Genomic DNA, 11,383 nt, shown 5'->3' on the forward strand with positions numbered 1-11,383 from the left:
TCTCCCGCAACTGGGGGTGCGAGGAAAAGGCTCAGAATTCCGAGCCCACCCGCTGGCGGTGATGCAGGGCAGTCTGGAGCGACTGCTGATGCTGACATCTGGTCCGGACTGAAGGACCTGACAACGATTACGGACATGTCGTCTACTGGCACTGCATATGATTCTCTCCCCATTGAAAGAATGGTGGAGGATTATATGAGTGACCGCATCCAAGTAGGCACGTCAGACAGTCCGTACTTATACTGGCAGGAAAAAGAGGCAATTTGGAGGCCCTTGCACAAACTGGCTTTATTCTACCTAAGTTGCCCTCCCACAAGTGTGTACTCCGAAAGAGTGTTTAGTGCCGCCGCTCACCTTGTCAGCAATCGGCGTACGAGGTTACTTCCAGAAAATGTGGAGAAGATGATGTTCATTAAAATGAATTATAATCAATTCCTCCGTGGAGACATTGACCAGCAGCAATTGCCTCCACAAAGTACACAGGGAGCTGAGATGGTGGATTCCAGTGGGGACGAATTGATAATCTGTGAGGAGGGGGATGTACACGGTGATATATCTGAGGATGAGGATGAGGTGGACATCTTGCCTCTGAAGAGCCAGTTTGTGCAAGGAGAGATTAATTGCTTCTTTTTTGGTGGGGGTCCAAACTAACCCGTCATTTCAGTCACAGTCGTGTGGCAGACCCTGTCACTGAAATGATGGGTTGGTTAAAGTGTGCATGTCCTGTTTATACAACATAAGGGTGGGTGGGAGGGCCCAAGGACAATTCCATCTTGCACCTTTTTTTTCTTTAATTTTTCTTTGCGTCATGTGCTGTTTGGGGAGTGTTTTTTGGAAGGGCCATCCTGCGTGACACTGCAGTGCCACTCCTAGATGGGCCAGGTGTTTGTGTCGGCCACTAGGGTCGCTTAGCTTACTCACACAGCTACCTCATTGCGCCTCTTTTTATCTTTGCGTCATGTGCTGTTTGGGGAGTGTTTTTTGGAAGGGCCATCCTGCGTGACACTGCAGTGCCACTCCTAGATGGGCCAGGTGTTTGTGTCGGCCACTAGGGTCGCTTAGCTTACTCACACAGCTACCTCATTGCGCCTCTTTTTTTCTTTGCGTCATGTGCTGTTTAGGGAGTGTTTTTTGGAAGGGCCATCCTGCGTGACACTACAGTGACACTCCTAGATGGGCCAGGTGTTTGTGTCGGCCACTAGGGTCGCTTATCTTACTCACACAGCTACCTCATTGCGCCTCTTTTTTTCTTTGCGTCATGTGCTGTTTGGGGAGTGTTTTTTGGAAGGGCCATCCTGCGTGACACTGCAGTGCCACTCCTAGATGGGCCAGGTGTTTGTGTCGGCCACTAGGGTCGCTTAGCTTACTCACACAGCTACCTCATTGCGCCTCTTTTTTTCTTTGCGTCATGTGCTGTTTGGGGAGTGTTTTTTGGAAGGGCCATCCTGCGTGACACTGCAGTGCCACTCCTAGATGGGCCAGGTGTTTGTGTCGGCCACTAGGGTCGCTTAGCTTACTCACACAGCTACCTCATTGCGCCTCTTTTTTTCTTTGCGTCATGTGCTGTTTGGGGAGTGTTTTTTGGAAGGGCCATCCTGCGTGACACTGCAGTGACACTCCTAGATGGGCCAGGTGTTTGTGTCGGCCACTAGGGTCGCTTAGCTTACTCACACAGCTACCTCATTGCGCCTCTTTTTTTCTTTGCATCATGTGCTGTTTGGGGAGTGTTTTTTGGAAGGGCCATCCTGCGTGACACTGCAGTGCCACTCCTAGATGGGCCAGGTGTTTGTGTCGGCCACTAGGGTCGCTTAGCTTACTCACACAGCTACCTCATTGCGCCTCTTTTTTTCTTTGCGTCATGTGCTGTTTGGGGAGTGTTTTTTGGAAGGGCCATCCTGCGTGACACTGCAGTGCCACTTGACAATGTCTATAATATTTGTCCTATTAAAAACACGTTAAAGGTTAAAGAACACAGTACGCAATTGGCGCAAAAAGTACCGCAAGGGTACGCCCTTAACTATACCTTAAGGAATGTACTTATACTGTAAACATTTGTGCAGTGATAATGTGTAGATGTAATGCAGTGTAACCTTGTTAGCTTAAAAGCTGTATGAGCGACTATGACGCTCTGAGAACCCCTTAGTAATACAATAATCAACCAAATACCGGTCTAAGGTTCTAACGCCTTTAGTGAGAGAATGAACGTTCAAAAAGAATAATACAATACAAGCTATACACTACCAAAATAACATAAAATATCTAACCAAGTAACTAACATATAATACAATAAAGACACAAGTACGTTTAAGGGGAAGGAGAGAGAGAGAGAGAGAGAATGGCTTACAATAACAATAAAGGCAATATGGTTGCAGAGAAACTCACACATGTGAGAAACAATCGCTGCGCAGTTAGTCAATGCTGAGAATCTTTGTGGAGAGAATACTTGAGCTTACCCATACTGGCTGTCCCTATATACACAACCCTACAATACCGCATGGGACAGAAGCTAGACTCCATTTTGGGAAAACTCCCATGATTCCAAAGACTGCAACACATGGTTCAAAGGGGGAGGAGAAAACACCCAGCAGCAGCCATTTTCTACAAACCAACTAATCTTATTCCACATTCCAATCCAACTAATTATATTCCACATTCCAATCCAACTTCCTAGAACCATCTTATTCAATTTCACATTCCAAACAAACTCAGTATCTCAATAACCAGAGCATATGGTATGCTGGCTATGCTATATGAATCATCACAAGACCAGATCACAATGTAACCACACATATCAGCCTGCCATTGCTACAAGCACATGACTACAGTAACAAAAGGAAGTATGTTTTGACTGCAAGCCTTCAGCAAGATGCATCATGTAAAACTACTATAATCTGTTATAAATCACCATCCATAAATGTATACCAGGAATACTATGCTACAGATTGTCTACTGTTCCAATTCATTACAGATTTCATAGAGTATTATCACCAACACATAACAATCACACAACTGCACAAGCCTCATTAACCTTAAGCCATTTGTATCTCCACTAACTATTCAATACCAATCATTTCACAACTACTTTAAACTATTCTATGCCAATCAGCCATGTGGATTCAATACTTAGCCTTTCGCTTGGAGCCTGGTGATAAGCAAGCCATTTCTTCTGGATGCCAGCTTGGTTCTGAGTGTAGCTACAGTACATCTGTCCTCTGAGATCACAAGCAACTGAACTCTGACCTCTTCTCTTAGCCAGGAACTACTTTCCTGTTTGACTAGTTCCTGGCGGAGGGGTCTCTCTTGCTTTGTATATGCTGATCAGGTTCAGCCCTGAAAACTGCCAACTGTATCATTCATTGTTCTAACAAAGAGATTTTAGCTTTTATACATATAATCATATCTATCCGCTGCAATGTCCCACAACTTCACAACAAGTATCAAATTAATCTACACACCAATCTGCTTGTTTCAATATTAAACATGACGGGTGTATCTGGTTCTGTTCAAATAATACACATTCATGACATTAATTCATTAGCTAATTTTAAATCTCCATGATGTCTGGTGCTTGATATTATTATAATTATGTACTGTATGAAATAAGTGTCGAATCCATCTCTGTGCCACGTCCGTGTAAATGCGTGTGTTACCATATATTGCTGTGCTCGCTGCGCATATTTGCAAGTATAGCGACTTAAATGTGTGCAGTTTGTATGTTCTCTCTATGTAATATTTTTGACTTTGACAGTCCACCCTTTGGCAGTCACCAATAACTGCCACTATCTAAACAATTTAAGCAGAAAAATATATAATACCATGAACTATCTAAACAATTCAAACAGAAAAATATATGTCATCATGTAAGTACATTTCTATGATTGGGTAAGGGAGGAGAGAAGAAGGTAGGAAAAAGGTATGACCTAGTGAAATAGTAAAAGTATGTATGTATGAATCCATGTTTGGGGGGTCATGTATCATCGTGCCGTACGTGTTTTAAATCAAGCTTCGAGGTATTGCGAAGTATACATTTGAATTCCTTCTTATCCCGTATTAAGGGTCTGTGGATGGGCTGTCAAACTTTACCGAGCTCTTTTCGGCTTTTGGTTGCAACAAAATGGGGGAGCACATTTTAGTTGATGATACATGAATGGGGGGATATGTGAGTGCTGATATCTGTGCCTGTATTCCCTATCGACTATGTGTGTCATTACCTGAAGGTTGTAGAGATGAAGATAAAGAACAATTATGGAAAATGCAGTCATATTCTATGTGAGGTTAATGTACATTTGTTGATTGAAGTCTTGTCTTGATGTACATGTTGACTGCAGTCTTCTTTGGGCTTTTGTCAAAAGTGCGAGCAAAAGCTTTGTCAATGTCCATAGACTTACAAAAAGTGTTGGGCTAGCGTAATTTTAACTTTACTAGGGATAAGGGGGTCTATGGCATAGTCCATCTGTTGTCTGTGTACAAGGTTGTCAAAACTTCTTCTTTAGTCTATCTGCTGTTTGTATACACGGTCGTCAAATTCCTCTTCCAAGCGGGTCTTTTTACCTTGGAGAAAAACAAAGGAGAAACAGGCGAAAGAAACGGACCGTGGAATCACATTTTCATCACAACAGTGTCTCTATCGTTGGGTCATAAATCAAATCAATTTTGTTATGCGATACAGTCATTACCTCAGGCAGTACTTTTCCAATATAACATAATCCTTCTGAGTTTGGGGCAAGCCGCTCATACGCCTTTCTCCCGCATATGAAATATGCATCATCGGGGAGAACATATGGGACTGAATATGTCATTACCATGTTACACATTTTCCATGTGAACTCTCCTAACCCTAATTCTCCCATCTGTTTAGTACACCTATCAGTTTGTACGATATGTGCACTGTATCCTGGTGATACTTCTCCAACTCTCATGGTCCTACTTCTTAGGGTATACCTATATCGGAAATATTTTCCACTATCGGCTATGTGGCGTATGAGCTCTGTATCTGTAGGCATTCTATCGGCTCTATGTGAAAAGGTCATGGTTTTGTTATTCCATGACACTTCCCAATTTCCCGGCTTTCGGGGATTGGAAATGTTAAAACATACTAGGGATCTATCCACATGATATTGGTGGAGCTTCAAACTAGGAGGACTGGAGATATTAAACCTCCTGTCCACCGGCCTCCCACCACTTAGCTCAAGTACCTCCTCTACCGTTAAAGGGAATGGTACTAAACCTGATTTACTATGGCCTTGAGGTACTTGAAAGCATACCCAACAATCTGTCTGATTTAACACTTTACCCACTAAGGAGTGATAGTCACTCAATGGGTGCCGGTCCATGTTAATGTTAAAACTGGACTGACATTTCTTGATGCACCCATCCTCTACTACACTGTTACAGAGTCTACAGATACAGTTCTCTTTTCAGCTAACAATCCTTCACAATGTTTACAAATAACATGGCTGCTAGATCGTTTCCGGTACTCGCCTTTGCTCGGTGATTGTGTTGTTATTGGAAATTTACACCTCCGTCTCAGTCATCAGAACCTTTCTGGATCCTTTCTCGACCTCACTGGTACTCTCACCGAAACAGACTGCTCTGGTCAACATGAAAACACGGATCACAGTCTCTTGAGGCGAGTCCATCTTACAGGAGGAGAAAAGGAGAAATTTGTAATGGGGGTACAGGAAAACAGTTTGAGGGGGAGAGAAACTTGTTACGATAATTAGTTCTCTAGTCTTGTTGTTCTTCTTGTTCTGCTGTCATCTCAAAGGTGCTGTCTCTCAGTCTTCTAAACATTCTGGTGATACAATATTTCTTCTAGCTCAGTGCTCTTTCTGTAAGGAGAATAAATCCTGCATTACCATTTGTCCAACTAATGTGTGACATACCATCTTTAAAACATGAGAACATGAGAAAGAAGAGAGAGAGAGAAAAACAACGAGAGAGAGAGAACCGTTCATATATATATATATGCATCACATAAATCAACAATAAACAACAGAAAAAAAACATTTTTTTCAAACACTTTAAACATTGTCAGATCTGTCGTTCATCATCAGGCTGTCATATCTACATGTCCAATGGTATCCTTGCGCAGTCCCTCCCACCAGCATCTCCATATTCCACCCTTTGTATCTGGCCAGGATACATTGATGCGGGTAGGTCATGCTGGAGTTTGGTAGACTTCTGCAAAGACCAAGTAGTCAGGTGATGTTGGAGCTGTTGTGGTGAACGTCAGAGATGGGGAAAAAAACACTTTACAGGTACATTACAACGTTTTACCCGGTCATTCCTGTGTCTTCAGGGAATGACCTCCCAATTTATTAACTATACCTCAGGCTTACCATCAGTCCTAGTGATCCCCTTTCCTGACTATATATTATGGGTGTGGCCCAAAATTCTTCCTATATGATCCCTGATTATAATTTGGTGTGTCATATTCATGCTCATATTCATGTCTAGGGGGTCTGACTTTATGTGGGCTGTTGCAGTTACTGGCATAATGCCCTTCTCTTTTGCAAAGATCACAAACCCTGGGCTTCCTCCAAGTGTCAGTGAAATGGGGTCTTGGTTGATTTGATGCCTCCTCAAACGCTTGGATGCTCATCACCATCAACCGCTTTCCCTGTACCTCCCTGATTCCTTGGATACCATGATTATGTCGTTGTCTAGGGAGTTGATATACCTTCTGTGAATCTTTGATCATACACTTAGATCTTTCCTAGGATCTGGGAAATCAGACATGATTGATCTCAATTCTGTCCGGGACCAAGGATGGCGCATTGCACTGTCCTTGACGGGAATGATTCCCTGATCGTCAGTCTTCCCATTGGGGACTGTGATCACCCTGACAGGACTAAATTCAATTACATCACCTTGTGTTGGTCTTACAATATAGGGTACATTTGTTTGCGCGTGATATATATAACACCGTACGTACCTGTGGACACGACCTCACCTGACCCTCCGTTAGGGGGTTTGATTACTGTCTTTACCAATTTGGTCGCGTCCACCTGGATGTCTTGTAGGCTGGCTGCTGGAAGAGGTGCCGATATCGTGCTGGGCTCACTTTCTTGCTGGTAATCCTGAGGGAAGTTTAACATGGGGTGCGACTTGCACAGGTTAACATTTGTGATTTTTACACTTTCATTTTTATAAACATTATTACATTTGTTACTTTCATTCTTAATACAGTTACTAAGTCCATTTTTATCGTACAACATTGTGCCATTTCTCTGCAACCATAATCCTCTCCATTGCCATGTCTCTCTTCCCAAGATGAGAGTTTGATATGTAAGTTAAATTTCTTTGTATTTCACCTTTGTGTTGCCATAACTGTAAATAATCATAATGTTTGATCCGTCTCTTTGTTGATTTAAAGAGACATATCCTTCTCCTTAGGTTCTGTAACACATCTGGGCTAAAACTGCCTACCCGGGTGAACTTCTCCCCGTCATGCTCAGTCATTCTTTCCCATTCATCACATAAAACCTCTGTGTGTGAACCGTATTTTTCACACATTAACCTTGCCGACCCGATTGGCCGGTTTACTGAATCAACCCGAACCGAGGTTGATCGCCCTCTACCCGAACAACTGGCCCCCATTTTCTGCAGGTGTTGCTTCCGCTACCTCTGACCTTCAAATCAGGGTCTTCAGCGAACCCTTACAACAACCAAGATGTCCGAGATAGACCGACGGTGGTAGTTTACCGAGTACTCCACTCACTCCTCGCCCACGTTGGCCAGTACCGCAATCACTGATTCAGAGCTGCTGTACCCAACTTAGGGCCCCTGTGAACCTTTATTTACTGGGGCGTGTTGGACCTACCAGTTCCCAGCAAGTATCGGTTGTTGGATAGTTCCTGAGTGACCACCGAACCTCCCTTAAAATAAAAAAAATTACACAAATCACGTTAGAATGTACAAATAGCGTTTATGACCCCTTTCGTACGCAAATGGTACTGGGTCAGATTACTAACTAATGCACACAATTACGTGCGGTACAATCGTTCTGCACATAAGCAACTAATCTTATGTACGGAGCGACCAACGGAATCGAAAATTGCGGCTGCGAATTCCTTCAGCCTGAGCTTTAATGGCCTAAATGGGTTCCGCACCAACCCTTCCTGGTGTTGTGCTACTTGTCTCTATAGCGGACTTCTTAGTCTGCTGTACTTAGACCTCCTGGTCTGTTATAAGACCTCCTGGTCTGCTACAGTATGACCTCCTGGTCTGCTATACTCTAATGCTCTTTGTATGTTTAACAAGGGATGCCTCCCAAGCCACCATGCATGTTACTTACATGTATGTACCTCACGAGTACTCGATGATTTCCTGTGGTTCAACCCAAAAATTGTAGAAACTTATATAATTCACACACTTACCACATGTACACTTTTACTTTATTTCTATTTCTGCGCAGAAATTCCTTTCATTCAGTAACAGTCTAGACCAGATGGGCTGCAAATCGGAGAAGGATCTATTAGCTTAAAATTTTGGACACTAAAATTGACTTGCACTATTTATCGCGTTTCCTCCTTTTCGCCTGTGAAAATAATACTATCGTGTGATTTGTTTCATGTGGGCGTACCCAGACGCTCCGTTGCGTAATACACGCCACGTGCGTCGGCCTTTGGGTTGCGTACGCGAGTCTCAACCTTTTGTTAGAGACACGTGTACGCAAGGCAGATATGTCCACAAAAATACAATTAACACGTTTATATCAATGTAGAGGATCTTTAACCGTAATCATCTACCGAACACCACACGGGTCTCTCCTTGTATCTTTAGGCAAATCTGTGTGCGTGTTTTACAAATTATCCCTTAATGTATTACTTCTATTCTTTAACTACCAATAGCAACAAATCTTTCTTAGCACGTTATCAATGCAAATGGCAAACAGGAAGGTGAGATGTGAAAACTACACAAATGAACATGCAATTCTAAATTTAATCTAATAACATACATTGATGTAAGCACACGCATATAGATATTACATATAAGTACCAATCACTATTACTTATGATTGACTATGATATAGATTAAATAAATGCATTTAAAAAAAAAACTCATTAAATGATGATTTCTTTTTTTGACAATGCATGGCTGATTATTTCCTGAGTCAACTGAAAATCAGCCGCTTAGGGAAAAAAAAAAGTGACCTTCCCAAAATGGCCGCTGCTCCTCCCCCTTTCACCTCCATGAGGGTCACACAAAATGGTGGACAGACCATGCGGCCTCTTGTCACAAAGAAAGTCATCATTCAAACTCCTAAAGTTATTCTAGGCCTGAGTTTTAAAAAAAAAAACTATATCAAGGCTATGCAGCAACTTTTAAATGTACTTTTAAACCTACTTAAACAGATAAACAATCTAATCTTAATCAAACACGATATGATCCATTTGAACCTTGTTTTGTAACAATAAAAATACATTTTGGCATCTTAAATATTATGAGAAACGCCTTGTCCCTTAAAATTTCCTATCAGCGTCTTACTGATACCACAATACATTAACGTGGATGTTTTTTTTTGTTTCAGCATTTTGTGATGCGTCCATCATTAGCCGGTCAATTACAGCCGCGTTTGTAATGTACAGTGCATCATTAAGAACGTGATATCCCGTGAGAGCCCCCAATTGACAATGTCTATAATATTTGTCCTATTAAAAACACGTTAAAGGTTAAAGAACACAGTACGCAATTGGCGCAAAAAGTACCGCAAGGGTACGCCCTTAACTATACCTTAAGGAATGTACTTATACTGTAAACATTTGTGCAGTGATTGTCACAACTGAGGGCCTGAGCTGACGGGAGGCAGCCTCAGTTGTAGGGGCTGAGATGTACCGGAACCTGGGAGGTTGTATCAGACCCCTGGACATGTAAGTAACATGAATAATAACTGCCCGAAGGCGTGACCACGACAACTTGGATAAAAGTCAATGATGTTTATTATGACAACTCCGCAACACAGCAGCAGTAAAAGAAAACGTAAAAGTCAGCAAAGAATAAATACAGTTCCGGGGTACTACAGGATGGCAGGAGCCACAGGGCACTGGTAGTGTGAGATAGTTCTTATGATCTTCTAGATGGAAAGTCCTTACCAGGCCCGACTGTAGCAATGGAGATAACCCAGGATTGTGCCAGCTGGTGTTCCAGGAAAAGCTGGGTTGCTGAAGATAAAACAGCTGCTGTGGATACTGGCTGGTACCAGACTGTTGTTAGCACGGAGTGGATACTGGCTGGAACCAGTTAAATAATAAATGAACTTGGGAGCGATGAAATATGAACTGAAATGTAGAACTTGAGAGCGGAGAAATAATAATACCGGTGGAGAGTGGTAAAGTGTAGAAAGGACACCGGCCCTTTAAGGGAAGCTGTACTCTGCTGGAAGCTGAGCTGGAAGCAGGTAATGTTGTAGCTGGAAACAGATGAATCCACAATGGATTGGAGAGTCGGGCTACACCGCAGGTGGAATGCTGGTGCGGGTCTCTATGGTGGAAGTCTTGAGACAGGAGCTGGAACCTGGAAGACAATCACAGGAGAGAGACAAACAGGAACTAGGTTTGACAACCAAAGCACTGACGCCTTCCTTGCTCAGGCACAGTGTATTTATACCTGCAGCAAGGAAGGGATTGGCTAGGCAATTATGCAGATTATCAATACTGAGAACAGATTGGTGGAAATGATCAGCTGACAGAATCCAAGATGGCTGCGCCCATGCAGACACTTGGAGGGAAGTTTGGTTTGTAATCCATGTGGTAATGAAAACAGTAATGGCGGCGCCGGCCACCGGAGACAGGAGGCGCCAGGCTGACAGATGCACATCCAACCACGCGGACACAGCGGAGGCCGCGGCTGACGTAATCGCCACTCAGACACTCTGCATGCAGAAGTTCAGGGACGGCGGCGGAGGCCGCGGGAGACGCCATGCCAGGTGTAATATGGCGTTTACTGTGACAGCGTCCCAGAGTGACAGGAGAGGATACAGGAATGTACACATCAGGATAACAGATGGGATCCGGTCCTGGAGCGCTGAGCCAGCCTTAGGAGGCATCTGATGGGTAAGAAATGGCGTCCAGATACCCGGATCGTGACAGCACCCCCCCCCCCCTTTAGGAGTGGCCCCAGGACACTTCTTTGGCTTTTGAGGAAACTTGGAATGGAATCTCCGGACCAAGGCAGGAGCATGGACATCAATAGGACCTAGAGATAAACTCCAGGGTTTTTTGGATACCTGTATGTCCGGCAAAACGGGAAGCATGGGCCCAATGCATGAGCTTCTTCCTTAGCATCGGCTTCACAAAACTTTTCCCTGATGGGGGCGTAGAGTCCATCCCTACCGTGGAGAATGCCAACGGATTTATAATAGGATGCTTGTCTGAAGACT

Source organism: Pseudophryne corroboree, chromosome 6 (assembly GCF_028390025.1).
Source record: "Pseudophryne corroboree isolate aPseCor3 chromosome 6, aPseCor3.hap2, whole genome shotgun sequence".
Classification (NCBI taxonomy): domain Eukaryota; kingdom Metazoa; phylum Chordata; class Amphibia; order Anura; family Myobatrachidae; genus Pseudophryne; species Pseudophryne corroboree.